This window comes from Coptis chinensis, chromosome 3 (genome assembly GCF_015680905.1).
Source record: "Coptis chinensis isolate HL-2020 chromosome 3, ASM1568090v1, whole genome shotgun sequence".
Classification (NCBI taxonomy): Eukaryota; Viridiplantae; Streptophyta; class Magnoliopsida; order Ranunculales; family Ranunculaceae; genus Coptis; species Coptis chinensis.
The window spans coordinates 72,632,444-72,654,489 of record NC_141458.1 but is presented as its reverse complement, the minus strand read 5'-3'; the positions used below and the strand labels follow the sequence as shown (position 1 = coordinate 72,654,489).

The 22,046-nt window shown below is 36.5% G+C and overlaps 1 pseudogene across 1 annotated transcript; it reads right to left on the bottom strand.

Moving 5' to 3' along the window:
• Window positions 1-11,734: 11,734 nt before the first annotated feature.
• On the bottom strand, window positions 11,735-20,298 carry LOC147510711 (pleiotropic drug resistance protein TUR2-like; annotated as a pseudogene). Its single transcript, XR_015218998.1, has 24 exons — window positions 19,812-20,298; window positions 19,616-19,736; window positions 19,418-19,506; window positions 19,242-19,326; window positions 18,639-18,798; window positions 18,453-18,529; window positions 18,174-18,227; window positions 17,974-18,064; window positions 17,575-17,876; window positions 17,170-17,451; window positions 16,287-16,603; window positions 15,868-16,028; window positions 15,397-15,500; window positions 15,159-15,315; window positions 14,935-15,063; window positions 14,704-14,855; window positions 14,272-14,609; window positions 13,899-14,189; window positions 13,584-13,667; window positions 13,359-13,492; window positions 13,040-13,267; window positions 12,782-12,953; window positions 12,333-12,587; window positions 11,735-12,243 (listed from the first exon to the last, which is right to left on the bottom strand). The product of XR_015218998.1 is annotated as a pleiotropic drug resistance protein TUR2-like (transcript).
• Window positions 20,299-22,046: the final 1,748 nt, after the last annotated feature.

The window sequence follows — 22,046 nt, the reverse complement described above, 5'->3', positions numbered from 1 at the left end:
TAATACCTGCATCTAGTAATTTTAACACTTCTTCTCGTACCACATCTTTCATGGTAGGGTTTAGGCGACGCTGTGGTTCACGCGACGTCTTAGCATTTTCTTCCAGGTGTATGCGATGGGTGCACACATTAGGTTCAATGCCTTTAATGTCATCGAGGGACCATCCAATAGCAGAACGATGTTGTTGAATGACATTAATTAAACGAGTTTCCTGATCGTCAGTTAATTTTGAAGAAATAATAACTAGGTGACGACCATCAAAGATCAAGTCAGACGTATTTTAATTCGAAGGAAGTGGTTTTAATTCAAAGGGGGCGGAGGGGTATTAAAGATTCTTGAGGAAGGTCATCATCCATGTAGTATACGAGGGATGATCATCCAAGTTACTAGACATCACCGCTTGTAGGGTCAATTAATGGTAATCGACTCTAATAACTCATTTACTTCGCTTGTATAATCATCGCCCTCAAACTCGAGTCGCTAAAGGAAAGAAATTGGTACACTTCATCCTCGTGAAAAGAGTTTGAGAAATACTCTTGAATGTGTCATTCAATCCCGCTGACTTCACCATCAATGTCGCTCGAATTTGTTTCATTAACTTGAACACATTCACCTCGACCGAAAGATTTCGAAGGACATGGTCATGGAACCATCTCGACAGCTTAATAAGAGCATTAGCAAAGTGGCAAGGAACGGACGTCCTAAGATGATAGGAATGGAATCACAAGCAACTTCAGATCCAAAATAACAAAGTCTACGTGGATAGAAGAAATCTTGGACTTTTACAAGGACGCTTTCCACAATTCCTTTTGGATACTTTATGGAACGATCCGCTAACCGTAGAGTCATGGTGGTAGGTTTGAGTTCATGAAGACCTAATTGTTTAAATAAATAATATGGAAGTAAGTTCACGCTAGCTCCTAGGTCTAATAATAAGCCAGAGAGCCGTGTATTTGTCACCTAAGGTGCATGGAACCGCTTGGTCGACCGTGGTCCTTGTATTTTACAATACCATTGTGTTCGGTGATGGAGGGAAACCGTTCTCAAATGAGGAACGCTTTGTTGAGGAACATTAGTTCTCCTTTTGTGGTGCACATATCTTTTAGAAATTTTGCATGTTTTGGTAGTAATTTTAAGGCATCGAGAAAAGGTAAGTTGATTGTTAAATTTTGAAAAGTCTCGAATTTCAAAGAAAATTGTCATCGTTTATTCTTTGCCAAAGTCGCGCGAAACGGTGCCTTAGGTCGAAATTTAGCGAAGGGGTCTACTTGCTTGTTTCCTACATTCGAGGTGTTGACTTTGTTGTATCGGGGAATCTTCCGTAGGTTCATTATTAGAACTAGAATCCTTGAACCTTCTTTTTCTTTTTTGTTGATCATCCGCATACGTGATCCGATTGTCTACAGCTTTTCCAGATCGTAAAGTAGTGATTGCATGCACCTCACCTTGGTTGGTTGTGCTTGTACCAGGGGCATTGGTGAGTTCAAAGGTCGTTTTTTGGGTTTAGGGTTTGAACCGCGGCAGAAACACGCCTTCGACTCTTTTCTTGCGCCCGATTCTTTGAAGTGATTGTTGGATAGACGTTAAAATTTGAGATTTGTTGGTTCATGTAAGCCAAGAAAGTCTCATTTGTTCTATCCGTAATGGTTGGCGCAGTTGTGTGCAAATGTAGTAGTAGTTCTCGATTATTGCTTAGAAGTTGTTGATTATAGTTGGGATTTGGATTAGCTGGAACAAGGCTTCGGTTGGTCTGATAATTAGCATTGGAATTATTTTGAAATTGACCTTGTTGGTATTGTTGATTATTTCCTTGGCGGTATGGAATAAAATTATTGGTAGGTCGAACAGGTGGATTAGCGAAACCAGGAGGAGCCCCCATTTGTTGGTTATTTTGACGCCAAGCGAAATTCGGATGTTGTCTCCATGGTGCATTGGGAATGTTGAATGCACATGCCTCCTCTGCTTGTTGAGTAGGGGAAACATATAACAAGGGACAATATGCATCAGGATGATCAGGACTAAGACAAAGGACACAAGGAGCGGTGTCAACGTTCATGACTGGTTTTGGTAGTTGATCGTTTACTTGAACTGCAAGTGCATCTACTTTTTTAGTTAGGGATTCTATCAAATTTTTTTTATTTCGTGATCGGGTTTTACCTCAAAAATAGATGTGGCTTTTGTAGCAAGATCCTTTGATGATCTAGACGGCTCGTGTTACCCCATTGTGTACCTTTTTTTCGCTTGTTTTTCAAGAAAAGTATAAGCTTCAAGAGCTCCTTTGTCCATGAAGCAACCTCCGCTCATTATATCAAGAGTTTCTTTTGATGATCGCATGCACCATTAAAGAATGAACGAACAAGGACAGCTTTTTCTAGTTGGTGGTGAGGACATTCTAACAGAAGATCAGTAAAACGACTCCATGCTTCCGTAAAGGATTCATGAGGATTTTGACGGAAGAATTGAATTTTCTGAAGCATTTCAGTTGTTTTCTTCTGAGTGTAAAACTGAAGCATGAAAGCTTGAACTAGTTTATTCCATGTGTCTATGGATTGTGATTGTTGTCCTGCTAGCCAGATTGACGCTTTTTCCGCTAAAGTGAATGGAAACAGTCGAAGCAAGAGTTGTTCCTTAGAGACTGCTGGATGATGAAATGTTGTTGCCACTTGTTGAAGTCTACGAAGATGATTGTACGGTTTTTCGTGCTCCAAACCATGATATATTGGTAACAAACTGAAAACGTTTGGTGGGATACGAAAATCACCGACAATGTCCTCAAGTTTGATGCAGGAAGAAGGTCCTTCCTGTAATGCAGTATAGAAATCCGAGAGGGGCTTCTCTGCTGGTGGAGGATCGTCGGCCATAATGACAGAAGGTGATGGCGACGAAGGATTATGATGAAGGTAATTAGCAGAAGGAGAACAATTTTTATGTGAGAACTTACGCAATTGCTTATCGTATTTTTTTCGACGATAGGTTTGTTCAATTTCTTTAGTAGAACCAGACCTTAATCTCATGCAAGCATAAAATTAGATCTAACTTACAGAAGGAATTATGAGGACTCGAATTTTATTATTATCTTAAGCATTAGGGTTGAACAACATATGCCTAAGCTGCTGCTAACGAAAGCATGAAGAAGAAATAGGAATACGTGTGCATAAACCAACAGCCAGGTCACAAGATAGATATGAGGGAGGATTTCCGTGCAAGCACGGTTCTAATTAAGTAACCTCAATCTTTCAAGTTTCCTAGACACCATTGGAATATGATTAAGATTTATGGAATTAAAATTTATGCAAAGGTGGTATTAAATTATTTTTAATTTAATTTAATTTTTTTTTTTTTTTTTTTTTTTAAGATTTATGCAAGGTTTAAAATACAAACATACAAATACGATCTACTCATACAATACTAGGTGCAGTAGCATGTGAAGATACTCTACTCATACGTATAGCTATACGAATAGGCAAGCTTGTGTCATCGATAAATATTTCCATACGTACAGGCAAATATACATCAGTAATACGTATATGTACGCTAATTTGTAAATCGATATTACGTAAATGTATATCAACAGTAATAGGTGAATTTGAATCACTCATACGTATCTAAATACCTTAGCATACGAATACAGTATACATACGCAGAATAGATGACAAAACTAAACATGCAAAGTATTATACCCAAACTAAAATATGACTCTTGTATTGCATAATAAATCGATTTCGACAATACTCATTGAGATTGCGAATGTCCTATAGAGAGCAGCTTTACCCCGTAGGGTTTAGAAACAACTTACCCAACTAAGATTTTAACCCTCGTTGGAATGTTCTCCTCTTTCTTGACAAAATCGACTTAATATACAAGACCGTGTACGTATACGTAGAGAAATATCAAACATGTAACAAGAAACATTTATACGTAGAAAGACATATACCCATGCAAAACAGTACCATTAATATGTAAATATACATTAATATGTAGATCATGTCCAAGTAATCGATATAAATATTTACCGGTATACTGAACTTCGATTCATACATAATTCGAGGCTAAAACTTAAATAATGATCCATAAATATTACCTAATACTATATACATGGCATACATGCAGAAAAACATAAAAAAAATTACAATAATAATACTGAAAATTGAACCTCAGAACTTCCAGCGTTTCCCGCTTCGCCAAAGAATTGAAAAACTAACGTTTCGATCCGTCAACGCTGATTAATCCCAAAGGAATATTGAATGTTTTCGGTCTGGGGCCAAATATTTAGGCCCGAAATGGATCAAGGTGGATCGAGATGATGTTGGTGGCCGAAGATAAGCAATAAAAGAAGAAAATTGACTCATGGACGCTGGTCCCACTCAAGCACGACTCCACCTAATATCCGCATCGCTGGTCAATGTTTTCGAATGACTTCAAATTTTCACGTAAGTCTTATAATTTGCTGAAGTGATGATTCCCATCCCTAACTTTGGGTACCCTGCAAAGTGGAACGAAATTTTTTATCGAACAAGTCAATTGTATTATATAAAAAAAAAATTGAAACGAAAAAAAAACGAATCGACGAAGAAAGGAATGAAGAGAATGGGGTTCCCCCTTGATGCAACTTTCGCTTTGTAGCCCAAGTTCTATGGCTTTAGAACAGCAATGCCGCCCATTTGATATTAGCTTTTACGACCACTTAGAGTTTAGAACTCTCTAAATTGAAGCAAAAGAAATCAAGGTTCCTTACTCACGATCTTCGTTGAGTAGAGTTAGAATAAGGATTCAACTACCTAAAGCATATAGAACAACTACAAATTGGGTGTTACAATAAGGGAACTAAGGAGTAAGGTTATAATACTAGGTTTCTTCCTAACAAACATTAAAGCAAAACATTTAAGTTTGAAATCATGCACTTAAACAAAATACAAATTTCTAAAAAAAAGTGGAGAGAGTTAATCCTCCTCATGTGAAACTATCATTAGTTGTTTATTTGAAAAAGGTTTTGATTCTTCCTAGACTCATAGACAAGTCCCTAATGGAAAAATAGAATTGATCCCTAGCATGCATGGCTCACTTAAGAGCTCATACATGCTAGCAAATGAAACCAAACAATGACTTATCTCTAAGCTCATTGTTTGATTCCTAACTAGACACTACACCAACTATCATTTTGGGATAGGATGTAGTGTTAGTTGTTCATCCTAAAAACCTACCAAACTCACAACCAATGTTTTTCCCTCACATGAGTTGGATTAACTCCCCAAAAGGGAAGTTAGCTCATGATCCTTGGGACAAGGACTTATGAACTAATGAAAACTCAAAAGAGAAAGAGAGAGAGAGAGAGAAGAAAATCCACAACCAACTCACTTCTATTATTTCTTAGAAGAACAAGTGTTCCTCCATTAAAACTATTACAAGCTTTTTGCAAAATAAAAACTAAAACTAACTTCTCATTTTCACTAAGGAACTAAAATAATGCCATGTGAGGAAAATAAGTCAAGGGAGTAAATGGAGTATCCCCCACCTTTGTCTAATTTCTTCTCCATTTGAGAGAAATCTCATTTCCTCCCACGTGAATTATCAAACCACATTGATTCATTTTTATCTACCACATTAAAACAAAGTGACACCTTGCCTTTTTTCTCACTATTAACACCTAATCTAATTTATTACATGCAAGGTGTCAACTTTGCACCAATAATTTGTTATCTTTGTCTTGACATGCTCCATGATTGATGACTCATCCAATCTTGTGGCCCCAAGATAGTGGGTCCATGTATGCGATCCAAATGGCAACCGTATTTTGGGCGCTTTTTACAACTTCCTTTATGCGTAGAGTTCATCACCTGCGATTGTCCGAGCGACTCTCTTTGTCGCGATTCGAGTCCTGGTTCGAGAGGTAGGAGCTTTGGAAGTATGATGCTTCTACGTGGATTTGAGAAAATTCATATATACGCCGTTCCTCGTGCTTTATTGCAGGTTTAACCAATATTTCCATGTTTACTGCAAACACCTGCAAAAGTATGAAAACATATTTATTTCATGATTATTAAACACATAATGAACCAAATTTATATGTCTCAATGGGGTTTCATAATACACTTTTGGGTGCTTATCAAGTAGTTGCTCCTGAATCCTTGTTAAATTGTCTGCACTCAGAAACAATATGTCCAACAATCTTGCAGTGATTGCAAAACTTTGGAAGAGAACCATATTGTATGTCCTACCAGAACTCAATCCCAAGCTCAGGTGCCTCGACAGAAATTTTATTCGGAAGAGGGTTTGTTAAATCTATTTCAAAACACTATCATAGTATCCATTTGTTATTTGCAATGAATTCATATCCACTTGGATTGGACACCCCAGCCCTCTTCCCATACTCATCAATATGTCAACTTCCCAGTATTCAAAAGGCAATCCTGGGAATTTGACCCACACAAACCCTGAAGTTTGTTTGTGAGTTTCACTGTTGAAATTAGGTGTCCATTTGATGAATCTAATCATTTGTCCATGAAGATACCACGGACCACCAAAGAAAATCTTGTTGTAGTCTGTCTCATTGGTAAACCTAAATAAGATGTATCCTTTTCCCAAAGGTGAAATCTTTATTGATTCAGTTAAACCCCACTCAGTGCTGACTACCGATCTAATGCTGTCTAAGTTGATATATTTAGAATCCATTCTAGCAATCAAAGCATACTTGCAATCTTCAATTCCTCTCTCCACCGAAGCTAGTGGAATTTTGATCGCTGGATTGTCTCCTTTTCGTGTTGGTACAGGAAGAGTAGCAACATCCACCATTTGTTTCATTCTCCCTCTAGCTTTGTCAGCATAAGACTATGTATTTGATTCCACAGTATTATTGTTCCTGAGAGTTCCTTGCCTTGATGATTCCGCCTCACCACTAACAGGAAACCTCTATTGGTGTCTACCCGAACCAAACCCAAATGGAACCGAAGCCATTTTTAAATATTGATATAGCCAGAGAATTGATATACTTGTTTGTTTCATCTGTGAACTCACACTGTATACAATGGAGGGTTTTACCAACAGAGGAGAGAAACCTACTTGCTTCCACTATTGAACTCTCACTGTTGTCAATGGAGGATTTTACCAATAGTGGAAATAAAGATGCGATAGAACTAGATAAGAAAACTTGACGAAGGGTTTTGTTTCCTATTTTTGGTAAGAAAAGAGGGCACAGGATCAAAAAGCAACTTAAGTTATCTCACTACCTGTCGTTCCTAAAACTGTCCCCATTACTAGGTGAAATTGACTTTTTGGTTGGGTTTCACTAAGAGTAATTAACCATGTAAAAATTAATGTTTATTTTTTAACTTTTAATCTAACATTCCAAAATTTTTGTGAGCATGTTCTCCATAGTGGGGAGATCATATCTTCGAAAATTCAGCCTATAATTCAACTTTTAAGTCCACAATTTTGTTTGGATTCGTTTAGAATGTGGCTCTATTCCTCCATATATATATATATAACGTTTGTGAACGTTTGTAAGCATGTTCTAAGGTATATATATTTGAATTAAATGTTGAACTCATGGAAAACATGCTCGCAAAAATTTAACTCATTCAAAGAAATCTAACCTTAGAGCATGCTTACAAACGTTCACAAACGTTTTGGACCGGTTAGTTGAAAAGTTCAAAAATAAACACTAATTTTTACATGGTTATATCCAAATATTATGATTTTTTGTGAGAATGATCTTTATGGCATGGAGATCATCTCCACAAAAAACCAGTCCTTAATTCATTTGTATGTCGAAAATATAGCTATAATGTGAGCATAAAAATATGGTTATATAATCTAAGTTAAAAAAATAAATAAATAAACTGCTCATGGATGCAAGTTCCAACCACATCTATATTTTTTTTTTATGTATAGTTATATATTTTCACTCACAATTTTACTATGCTCACCCAACAAACCTGATTTTTTTTTATCATCACTCATTTTTCATGTTTTTTATTATTTACAATTTAAATAGGAATAAAATGTAGATTCTTGAAAATGTAATTGTTAAAATAAAATACAATGACTGAAAATGATAATAATTTGCACGTAATGCGTGCACAAGAGTCAAGACTAGTGTATTAAAATGAATGCGAGCTGCCTAGCTCCTACCATTTTTCTTTTCTTAGACTTATTTCTCGATCTGTGGGATAACTTGTCTGTCCAAGAGGTTTAAACGATAAATCTGTTGAAAACTAAAACTAAAACTTAAACTTAAACTTAAACTTAACAAGTTCAAACTTAACATGCTTAGCTAGTCAAGTTTTTTTCTTGTTTTTTTGGTAAAGGCTAATGAAGTTTTGACCACTTAAGTCGGCAGTTATGTTGAATTTGAAACAAAGTGAAAATAAGTCCAGCTTCAAATTTCAGACTTCATATCGCCAGTCAACATGATTACCCTTAATTCAGAACTGTTGAAACACCAAAAGGGAACCTTGACCATAATTGATGGAACATATAGTATCCTAGCATTCCTATTGAAGCTGAAGTCTATAAATCAACTAAAGATCGTTACAAGGAATTAAATATCAACTTTAAATAAAGCAAACTTTTCTTTGGAAGAAAGAAGGTTATCATCGAACCCAAATGTCAATTTCAAAGATTAAGATGAAAACTTACTTTACATAGTCCACTATCAAAAAGTAAAACATGATTTAATGTGAACTAGCCACTGTGCACGTGGTATCTACGTGGGTTCTATTAAATTTTTTTTAAAAAAATTATAAACATTAAATTAATATTTTATTTTTCAAAAAAAACAAAAAAAAAACTGAGATTTATCAAATTGCCCCTAAAACGTACACTAAAAAACTGTTACTCAATTCCACGTTTTTCTATATATTAAAGATCTAATCAACTCCTGTATTCAAATTATGAAAATTTGACGAAATGTTCTTCAATAACGATTCCAATGATATGATGAAAAAGTTCAAAACGTCACTCTAATTCATTTTTATTATGGGTCAATCATGATATTAGCTTTTCTAGTGTTAAAGTAATCTTATTGAATCTGACAAAAAGTGATATCCATATACGATGTACCCTGAATATCAAGTTGCATTGGATATTTGCATGTGCCATCTATTCCTTGGTGATACTAAAACGTTTTGGACCCGTGAAGAGTCCTCTATATGGGTACATGTAGGCCCACCCAAATAAAAAGTCCGAGTCTACTAACTTTTTCTATTCTCTTATAAGATGTGGCGCAGTGATTTTGAACATTTTTTTGGTTTGTTTTTTGTCTCTTATAAGAGGCATTCTATTAGAAATGTCTTATAAGAGGCTCCAATTCTATAAGTACCAAAATTAGATCTACTTCAATTCTATAAGTCTTATAACTCGAAAAATAACTCAAACACCCCCCCATATACCCCTAAATTTCATTTATCTCTTTCTTCCATTTTCATTATCTTATTTTCCAAATAACTCCATTACCCTAACCACCACCGACTACCACCACCACCACCACCACTGCCGCCACTGCCACCATCACCACCACCACCATCATTACCTCTACCACAACTACCATCGAACTATTAAGACTATCACCACCACCACTGTGCTATTAAAACCACCACCACCACCACTACCACTACCACCGTACTATTAAGACCAATATCATCACCTCCACTACCACCACCACCGTACTATTAAAACTATCACCACCACCACCACCGTGCTATTAAGACATCCACCACTTCTACTACCACCACTATCACCATGCTATTAAAACCAATATCATCACCTCCACTACCACCACCACCGTGTTATTAAGACCACTACCACTACCACCGCCAATTAAGGTAGTTTCCTAAAATTGATATTCTAATTATCAAAATTGGTTTGAAACCGAAAATCAAACTATACGTTTATTTCAAATTAATATATTCAAGTTAAATGTGATGTAAAGTATGATTATATTTGTCAAATAACCATCTATAAAATGTCATGTATTTGTTTTTTCTATTTTTACAAGTGCTTATAAGAGGAACTTAAAATTAAAAACAAACAACTTTATAAGACCATCTTATAAGACCCTCTTATAACACATGGTCTTATAAGACCCTCTTATAACTTAACCCAAAAAAACAAATAGCCCCTGAGTATTGACTCCACTCTGTCCCAGTTTTCGCTTACTGAGTGAAAATCAGGTCTCCTCTCAATGGCTGGACCTAGGGGGTGATAATTTGGCCCTCGTGCCCTCAACCCGCCCCAAAAATGCTTGGCGTCAAAACCCTCAAAAGTTGGCCTCCCTCACAGATTTGGGGATGGCCGGGTCCCCTCATGCTTGTTAGGGGCTGGGCTAGGTCTAGGTTCCCGAGCATAGGCCTACCAAGATTTTAACCTTCCAAGCCCTCACTTGGCCCCTCGGTTTTTTTTCGATAAGATATATTTTATTTTTTTACATTATATATATAAGGTACCACAATTATCCCTATTTGAACTAAATATTTTCACTACAAATAATGTTTAATAATAGTAGTTTACCACATATTATATGAGGTATTTTGTAATTTGAGTAAAAGAGTTCAAATATAAAAAAAAAAAAGTGAATTATGATTATTTTGTGTAAACCCAAAATAGAGGTGATAATTTATGTATTATACTATATATTTGTGTAAACCCTAAAAGAAAACCATATTTTCTTGTTATTTTACATTATATTTATGTATTATACTATAATTATCTAAATTGTATGAAAAAAAAAATTAAATTAGTTTTCAATATGGGATAAATTATAACATAATATAATATATGACTTTTTGTAATTGATTTAATGATATGTATATAAGTCATACATAAAGCAAATCCAACCTAACAACATAGTTAAGATTAAAAATGTAGATATTTTAAGAATATCATCTCTTCCACCATCTCTCTTCTATTTTTTTTTAAAGATATAAGAATTAGTTTTGTATACTTATATACATATCATTAAATCAATTAAAAAAAAAAAAAAAAAAAAAAAAAAAAAAATTACAAAAAAAAAATAGTAAACTAAAGAAGATAATTAGATCGGGCCCGATCCGACCCTCATTTGGCCCTCAAAAATGAGGGCCGGCGGGCGGGGTTAAGGGTTTGAGTTTTCATGCTTGACCCTCTACCTTCGACCCTCAATATCAATATCAAATAGGGACGGGCTGACCCGACACTCAATCATGAGGGCTTTTATGGTTTGAGGGCCGGGCTAACCCGGCCCGGCCCTTTTATCACCCCTAGCTGGACCTCTTTTCCACAAATTCCAAAAAACCCCTTCAGCTTTAAGAATCATCACAAGCTTCAACAAACCCAGCACTATTGTTCCCAACAACCTAACAAACCCTCTGTCGGTTTCTTCAAATACAACAGACAAAGAAACCAACTTATTCTCGCCTTATCCTCGCTATAGGGATTTACTTTTCAATATTTGGATAACGTTGGTTTGCATTGCAATACACCCCGACATGCATTTATATAACACTCATCTCCTTTTGGATATTTCTTAAACCCCAATCAATTAGAGGTAAGGGAAGTTGTCGAGGAGAATGGGCAGATAGCATTAAGAAAAAGAGGAAGAGCAAAATGAACAAACACAAGTTCAAGAAGCTAAGAAAGCGTCTCCGTCTCAAAACTTAGTTTTAAATATTTGTTCTTTTCATATCTTGATTGGCATTTTTATTTTTAAATAATTACTTGGGCTTCAAATCATATAATAATCAGCAAAAATGCATGACAAACATAGCAAGTAATAGCACCTTTGTTTTCTCTTGTTGAGGGTGGTTTAAAATGTAGCTACAACAAAAAGTACTTGGCGGCTTACATATACATTAAACACACCTCTATAGTTATATGAATCCGTTTCAAATTATAACATAAGCTCAATAAAATTTGTGTAATGTTATAAACTGCATCACTTAGAAGCCATCAGAATCAAGAAGGCTCGAATACAGTTACACATTGCAGGAGACTTGTTGATGCCGGAGATGAGTATTATCTTGTTTGGAAGTTGAACATTTTGATTGAGAGGGCAAAGACGGATGCGAAGAGTACTGTAAACCCTATCATGCCTGCAGAAATCCATCCCAAGTTGTCGTAGTCGTAACCAAAGTAATCGTTTAAGAAGACGTTCACTCGAATACCAGATTCCATATTTGTCTCTATGTCTCCAAACTGTGATGCACCTAGTCCATACAAGGTCCATGCAACTGGGCATGCCCAATAGTACCATCTCCACCACACAGGAATTCTCTGTAACAAAAAAAAAAGGCATTCAGTGTTTCCATTTTATTAAGTGGTGGACTCGATTGAAGATATAAACAGATGGGAGTGAAACTTACAGGACGTGTAATGACAAAGCCAGCGAAGAGATTCCATACGGAATAGAAAGCTGCAGAGACTATAGCAGCGAAGGCCTGGTTGGGGGTTAAACCAACAGCCATCATTCCATAGTAGGTGAAGTATAAGAATGTGAAATACATGTAGAACAAGTACCACAAGAACTTAGCTGCTGTCCATTGAAAATCGATCATGGCATAAACTACCACACCATAGATTAGAGTCTGAAGAAAGACATGTGGAATCTCAATGGCAACCTTGAAAAAGAAAAACCAATGAGATCAGGACAGTCAACATGGTGATGTCTTTTCATGAAATATCTTGAAGACATTTTACAGAATAGGAACAATTAGAGCCTAAATATACTTTGTGGCCCTAGAAGCAAAAACAGTCACCAGAAAAGTCCTGATGTGAAAGGGGAAAGAGTTAGAGATTGATAAAAGACGCTCACTTGCGCAAATGCATATGGTAAAGCAGAATACATCCCTGCAGCTCGTTCTCTGTAGAAGACAGTGCGCTCTACAGCCACAACTGGCTGCACAGCTGAAGCATTTTGAATACCAATGAAGAGGACAGCAGCATACATGGAACCCATTGCATTAAATAGATCTTGTCGCCTAAATCTGCAAGTATTCCATGACATATAAGTATGTCCACATGTTTTTGAGTGGATAGTGGATTTTGAGTAATGAAGTAGAGATGAACTTACGTCGTGGAACCTTGCTTCCAGAATATTGACCCAAACATCAAGGCAACAACTGCAGTGAAGAATATCCGAACTGCGGTGTATGCAGGATCTCGCCAGTAAGACAAATGTTGTTTCCACAAGCAGGCTACACACTGGATGATCACACCTTGAGAATACTGTGTGCTGAAGAAGAGATCCTTAGAACCAGGAGGTGGTGTACTTAGTTCCTTGATCAGAAGCCTGTTTCTTCTGCGAAAACAATATTCCAGGATTAATGAGAACTAAATAGCATAGGATTCTATAACTAGCAAGAGGTGTAGTACACAGATACTCAATTTACCGAGAGAGATCTGAATTCTTATATATTTCAACGAAGCTAGCACCGATAGTCTCCTCCTGTGCAGCAGTTGTCACCTCCAACATCCATGTTGCCGGATTGTATCCATCTCGTATCTTTGGGACTCCATTAACACTCTTGAAAAATAAAATCAAGTTGTTCAGTACAGTACAGAAGTCACGAGTGATAAAACCAAGTACTCAACAGGCAAGTTCCATGTGTCCTCACCTCAAAGTACTTAATTAGATGGCAAGAATTGCGCCCCAATGGTCCAACATATATTTCTTCTCCTCCTCGTTTCATTAGGAAGAGCTGCAAGCATGCAGAAAGACTTAATACTTACCCACCTTTAGTTGTACAGATATATATGTCTGTGACTCAACCCTGTGTGCGGGTCGGGATCCAGGAACTCCAGGACAATTGTCTTGGTGTGTCAAATTTGTCAATAATAACTAGTATATGTATGTCAATCTTTTGAGTCCTTGGAACCCCACCCTATACGTCAAAATGTAACTGACACTGCTGTCATTGACAATCTCATACCTCATCAAACGCCTCAAAAATGTCAATGCTAGGCTGGTGAATGGTGCACACCACAGTTCTTCCTGTGTCCACTGTGTTCCTCACGGTCCTCATCACAATAGCAGCTGCTCTGGCATCAAGTCCAGAGGTTGGTTCATCCATGAAAATTATGGAGGGATTGGCAACCAGCTCAACTGCAATAGTGAGCCGCTTGCGCTGTTCTGTTGAGAGCCCATTCACTCCAGGCAACCCTACTAGTGCTCCCCTGAGTGATTTCAGTTCAACAAGTTCCATGACTTCCTCAATAAACATCTGCGACATTAGATTTCCGAGTTAGATAATACCATGTATACCTGAAGAGCATAAGAAAGACACAATGAACTGAGCAACAAACCTTTCTAGTTGCTGAATCAACTTCAGGAGGTAGCCGAAGCCATGCCGAATATACTAAGGACTCGTAAACTGTTACATTCAATTCGGAGAGTGGATATTTGTCTGTTCACAGTAGCCTGAAATACGAGCAAAGGTTTCCTGGTTCTTTGGATAACCAGATATGGTGATTGTTCCATCTATATATCCACCAGTTTTCCTTCCAGCCAACACGTCCATCAATATGGTCTTACCTGCTCCACTGACACCCATTAGTGCTGTAAGGACTCCTGGCCTGAACGCACCACTTATGCCCTTCAGAAGCATAAGTCGATCTTCTTCTATACCTTGGACTTTCATCTCCTGTAGGCTTACTTTTATTAAATTTTTACTTTACAAACACGGAGAATACTGAATGAAGGTTCAGTTACTAAACCATAATTGGTACTTCACTTACCACTGGCATGTCTACAGAATATTTAATATCTTCAAATGTGATGGAATGAGGTGTAAATGGGAGAACCATTCCTTTCTTGCTCTGACTACCTTCACCACTTGTGTCAGTTATAGCAGACCCTGAATGAACACTGCTTGGTGTAATTTCATTACCTGATGGCAATCCAAGAGGTTAGATGAAAATTACGTGGTGGAAATAGCAACAGAAATACCGAAACAGGATTCAACTTACCAGAATTGTTTGATTGCTTCAAAGATCTCTTTCCTTTGGATGATAGTTCAACACCTTCAATTTCACCAGTTCTATTCGCATGCTTCTCTTTCAGCGCCTCCTCAGACAGAACTGCTTGTGATGTCCCAACTATTGACAATTAATCGAGGTAAGAAATCAGTACTGTTCATTGTCAAGAAAGTAAGGTTTCAGGAGTACTTTCACAATACTAGAAGACTACTCACTGTTAAGATATGCAAGGGACAGAGTGAAGATGATGTTAAAGAGTACAACGTATCCAACCAATGCTCTAGCACCAATCCAGTACCAGTTTGAACTTGTAAAGACTCCACGAGACTCCAGAACCAGGACTCCCAAAGTTTTATTTTGACCAGGAAGAATCTATCAAAATCAAGAAAACCTGACTTAGTTACAGCTAGAAAGTAGCTTACATTTAATTCATTTTAGTCCTGAGATTCTTACATGACTCCAACTATGCCCGAGAAACTCATTCACGGCAATTGCATTCTGACCGTACGTCAAAGGTGAGCTCCAGTAGCCCCAAATCCACCATTTCTTTATATCCACTGTTAGACAGAAAGAATATTTATGTCAGACATATTGCTGGTAGACATTGTCTATTAAGATCACACTGGAAACATACAACACAAATATTACGGCACCCTTGAGTGCTTTGGTGCATGTTGAGAACTCTAAGGAGTAAGGGCCAGGTAATAATGAATTGCATTGGCCACAGCTAGTAAGTAGTAACACAGATAACATGTTCATGTAGCAGAGGCAAATATAACATATAGGCATTTACTATGTACAAGAACTTCTGTCGACCTTTTAAACAGAGTGGTTATATGGCCAGACAACACTATGGTGTCTTATCTGACGAAGTGTTGCCGCACAGTTATTTTTAATCACTTGAAAGTTGACTTTAAATTTTACCTCTCGACATAATATATCCACCAAGCGACAATACTACAAGCAGCACAAAAGATCCAAGTGTATTAGCTATAACCATCTCTCTAGACACTCCTGCAACTACCCGGAATAGGCCCGCAGCCATTTGATCAATTAACAGTAGTAGAAAGTAATGTCTCAACAACCTGCAACAAGGCAATCCAGCACGTCATTGAAAGCTAAAAAAGAAGAGAACTCTAACCTCTGATGAAACTTATGTCTCAGAACTCGAAAATGAGACCATATAAAAATTTCATAACTTGAACAAGATGGATGGGTTTCTAAATCAAAGTTATCGAAATCAATAAAGTTGAAATTGAAGACATACAATACAAAATGGCTGGAAGACAACAGTTTCTTTTAAGAATCATAGAAAAACAGAAAAGATGCATCATCAATCTCACCTTTCGACATTAGGATCATAACCAATAACATAGTAAGTCATGCCCACCCAGAGGAGAACTTCACTCAATGAAATGGGTATCTTGAGGAGCCATGTAGGAAATGAATAGGCCCAAGAAGGATAAAAGAGGAGGTCTCTCTGTTTATAGAAAACGGGAAGCTTTGCAATAGTCATTGAGAGTTCAGAAAATCCATTAAATAGAATAGTGACAAGTGCAAAAAACATCGCGCCCATGAAAACTCCTCCATCATCTACTGTGTTACGTTTCATCTCAGTACGCAGGAAGAGGGTCATGGTGATGAATGCGACAATGATAAGCTGAGATAAGAAGGAACATAGAAACTGTTAGGAACACGCTACTATCAAACAATAGATTAATCTCACTATCCTAATTCCAAATTTCACCACAAAGTTCCTCTCCTTATTTGTATCTTCCACAGTACAGATTTCCCTGTCATCACTTTACTTACACTTTTAGGGAAAAATAGACCTTCCATTTTTAGTGCTTAAATACGTAATTAAACATTAGAAAGTTAAGTTGATTCATCTCAACATTTTAAAGACTTCAAGAATTATACTTGTGCAACTCCATCATTTTCACATGGTTTTCAATTTGACATGATGGAAAGTGAAGAACTTAATTAGCTCTACGCTACCAATAGGAAATCGTTTGTGTTTGTATTATGGATTAGAAAACCCTCTGCCGTTCTTCAGTCTTATTTATGCTTCCTTCTTTTATGAACTTTGTCTCATCATATTCAGAAGTTAATCAAGTTTCAAGAAGTATGAGCTAAGCAAGTTTATCTTTAAGAAGGCCAAGTTTTGATTTTAAGCACAGCCAGTTTAAGTTAGTGATGCACAGCAAAATTTGGATTGTTACTCACTTGCATCATTTTGAAGTAGTACACAAACGAATTCCTTTGCATCAGTAACCATTCCCTATCCAAGCAAGCTTTTAGCAACTCTTTTTTGCTGATTCCAAACTGGGTAGTTGTTAAAGCAGCAGGATGGCTCTTCTTCTTGTCAAATGGGGTGCTGAGCTCTTCCCCTACCTTGCGGCCAACATGGAACGATTGAAATGCATCTGCAAATTCCTGGACAGAAATGTAGTAATACGCTTCATCTTTACGGGACCAGTACTGCTGCTGGTCTTTTCTTGATGTAACCTAGTACAAGAAGAACTTCCGATAAGTTTACCAGTAACATCAATCGCAACTGAAAAACTTTGAGACAGATATTTAAGACCATTGAAAAAAAAGGAGAAAATATATGATTTTTTCGAGTCTTACTTCCTGCAAGAAATCTGCAACCCCCTTCCTCTCGGGACATTTGAAACCCATTGATTCAAAGAACTCCAGAACATTCTCACGAGGACCTTGATACACGATATGTCCATCAGAGAGTAGCAATATATCATCAAAGAGGTCATATGTTTCTGGTGCTGGCTGAAGAAGAGCAATTAACGCAGTCCCACCAAGAATGTGGACTGACTGTCTGAGTGAGTTCACAATCTGGAAAGTAGTTGAGCTGTCCAGGCCCGTAGATATCTCATCCATGAACAATGCCTTCGCTGGTCCAACAAGCATTTCGCCTACAAGTGACAACCATAACATAGAACATTGAACTAAATCCAGGATTTTCTCAAGCTTATAGTTCAATTCAAATAGTTTGATTTTTTTTTATTTTACCAGTTGTAACACGCTTCCTTTGTCCACCTGAGATACCCCTTATCATTTCGTCCCCCACCATGGTATCAGCACATATATCTAGTCCCAAAATCTGAATATTTAAATTGAGATTTTCAGTTTATTCAGAACTCTTACTGGTTTTAAACAACCAACTCTAAATATTTATAATCATTGGATAAGGAAATTGTTTCAGCATATACCTTGAGAATGTATTCAGTAACAACATTTTCCTTTTGACCTTCTAGTGCTGATGCCTGCCCATGCAGAAACAGAGTACTTTCACTTAGAAGATTCAAACCAACAAAGTTACAATGAAATTTGATGCAAGGACCGAACAGGGTCTTATATTCATATTCTTCATTGAAAGGAAAGATAAGACTACATCTTCTTATCTTGTAACTACTAATTGGGTCTCCATTAATGATTTAGTCGCAGCTATGCAGAGCTTCAATCCCCTAAAAGGAAAATAAGGAAGTTACCTTCATGTACACATCAATATCTGGGTCTGGTTTGATGTTTTCCGCTACCTCCCTTCTGGACAATTCTGCCAACATATCTGCAAATTGTGGCAATAAAATTAAACAATTATTTCAGAAATTTGAAAATTCAACTGTTTTTGCATCAGTTAAGCTTGAAATAAAACATTTTATCGAACATCAAATTACCATATCTAGTTCCAACCCCTTGGCATCTTGCAGAGAAAGCTAAGGTTTCTCTCACAGTCATTTCTCCAATGTGTAGATCATTCTGACTTATATACGCAGAGGTCCTCCTTGGGACAAATTCATGCATTTCATGTCCATTGTAGGTTATTTTCCCTGACACCTGCAATTTAAAAGAACCATTTTTTTTTTCAGATCTTGAGCTAAGATACTCTACAGTACGTACTCAGTACCCATCAAACTTCAATTTTGTAGGTAATAACTTAGCAGTTCAAGAAATCGATTCGGAGAAACAAATTACAAGTTTGTAATCAATACTGTAAACCCCCCACCCCTAAACCTCAAACTCCCACACCCCTGTTCCCCTCTCGTGCGTACACCAACCCGTTACCAACAAGGAGGCAAGCGCCCGCAAGGATTGAAAGCTTGGCCTGGTTAAATGTATGAGCACCTATATATATGCATAACCAAACTACAAATGACCCTACAACTTCATCCATGAGGAAGGGCAGACACTACTGATTGCACTAAGCATGTGGCATGTAGTACATATCACTTTTATGCAAGCATAAAGAATAAAATTTCCTTAAAGATCCACAACTTTACCTCCAGGTCTGAACCAAGCTTGCCAGACAGAGCTAACAGTAACGTCGTCTTCCCAGAGCCTGGTGGCCCTAACAACAAAGTCATCCTGCAAATCAAGCAAAACATTAGGCCATCGAAACAACTAATTAACCCCCAAATGATCAAAATCCATTCAAAAAATCGATAAGTCATCTTACCTGCCCGGCTTAAGGACTCCACTCACATCATTAAGAATTGATAATTTCGTCTTCCGAGATGGAAGTATACGGAGAGTGTTTAGTATCGCCTTTAAAAACAAAACAAAAACTCAAGTTTTCTTCAAACAGAAGATGAACAAAAATCAATATTCGGAATTCCTTTCTGAATAACTACTGTACTGATCTATGCCTGTTTACCTCTATAACATTGATAGAAACATTGAAAACAGTAGGTAAAGCCCTGCTACCAATATAAGCTTCAGCAGTAATGTTCAGATGCTCAAACCGAACTTCAATAGTCGGATTCTCAATACCAACACTAAACAGCAACAATCAGCAAGTTATATACAGTATCGTAAAATAAAAGAAATGAAACAAGAAAACATAAGCTTACCGATCCATTCTATCCTTAAGTTTGAGCAAAAACCTTTCATTATCTTCTTCAGTAACTCTAATCAACCTTTCGACTAAATTCTTACTCTCTTGAGTACCAAGATTTTTAATATCAATTTCCTTTAGTTCTCCATCTAGTCCACTTAATATACCTTTTCGAATACGATCATAAGTTGGTAGTCTCTCAAGAGAAGCCCATTTCAAGGCTTCTTCATCATCTTCATCACGAGCAGACCTCGAAAAAACTTCCTCAGCTGTATTTCTCCACAGCCCAGAACTATTTTTACTACCGTTTCGACTTCGACGTAGACTAGCTACTCTGTATATATCACTGTTATCCATTCTACTAAGCTACTTCACTCTCAACACTCAAAAGCTACAAAAAACCCAGAATGGAATTCTTGAGAGCTTATCTCAAAACCATTAAAGTTCCCCTACTTATGTTGAGCTATAGAAAAAGTTTAGGAACAGGAATGAGGTAGTGTTAGTTGCTTTCCATTATAGCGAAAGACTTTATTATAGAAGAGAGAGAGAAGAAAAAATGATGGCTGCTGAGAAAATAGATAAGTTAAACAAAGGCGGCTCTGAACGTACAGTGTTTTTAAGATACTGTTAATGATGATGGCGAAATATAATCAGCAGACAAGAAATAATGTGAAATTTGCGAATAGTCATGACTCATGAGTCATGTATTCAGAAAATTCTGTATAATAATAATAAATAAAGACCAACTAGCAACCACTTGTTTGCATTTTTTTTTATGTTGGAAAAATGTGAGTAAAGGTGACAGTTAAATATTTGAATTTCTAGAAGGGGACAGTTTTTACTGCTACTTTTAGACCGTGCGAAAACACTTTCATTTTAGAAGCCCACGTCTATACATTAATGTGTTACCAAATTGGCTGATTTTTATTTAAGAAGATCGATCATGTAAAATTTTATAGATTTGCATTGATCGCTTTCACTAGTCTTCTAACGTTTATTTGCTAGCAATGAGAGACCAGTGCAGATTATTGATTGTGCACTTGTTCACAAGTTGAAACAATATTTTTTTTTGTCTCCATTAATAATCAGTGCATTGGGCTGTCATTGAGATCGGTAATAGTGACCGGTCGACTTAGCATTTAACCTAGAATTACGAAGAAATTAAAGCATTTAGGTGTTCTTTGTATTTTTAGACACTAACGTATTTGGACACTTGTATACAAGGCTCAAAATATCGATATCGATCAATATATCGGTGTATCCAAAAACCAATATATATCGGATATATCCATTATTTTTAAAATATCTGATATATCGGAAATATATTGAAAATATCAAATTTATTAGTCAAAAAATCAACTATTTAAAAATATCGGATATATCGATAAAAATATTGAAAATATCAAATTTATATTAAAAATAGTCAAAAAATCCAATATATATCGGCGATATATCATAAAAAATCGGATATATCGATTATATCGGCTAAGTTTTTATATAAATGATTTTTTATATATATTCCGGAAATTAGGGATGTCCATATATATCCCCCGGAAAAAAACCCGAGTTACTATATCTAAACCCGACCGACCGAACCCGTGATATATATGTTAAAAGCGGAAACCATATCGATGTTGGTGTAAAATCAAAAACCCACCAATATATAATTCCCAACATATATTTTCATTTATATCTATTTATCTTCAACAAACTTTTAATCTTTTGCAAAAGTATAAGTCCAAAGTCCAAACACCTCACAAGTGATCTCTTGAAACTGTTGAAAGCGTACCCGGTTAAGATGGTTAGTTTGGGTTTCATACTTTCAAGCTAAGTTTTTTATAGTTTTATAATGATTTCGAAGCTATATATATATTCTGTTAAGAGGGCTAGTAAGATGGACGTTTGATATGCCAGATGACTTTGATTTTTGACCTAGTAAGTATTATATATTCTCAGTCAACATTGGCATTTTATTCTTCATATTGTCATTTTTAATCACTATTTGTTGCACAGGAAATCCACAAAACTCAATGCAATATCGACTAACATGTTTCATTTTTAACAGAACAACCTTTTTGTCAATAACTCTTTTCAGTAAATTGGACTCTCGTCCAGTTTAAAACACAAATCTTATTTCCCAAAAGACCTTACATTGAGGACGGAATGATATCAAGTTATCAACGACATTTATATTTTTCAAAAAAAGTTTCCTATAGTGAATGTGTATAACCAGAGACCCCAACATTGACTT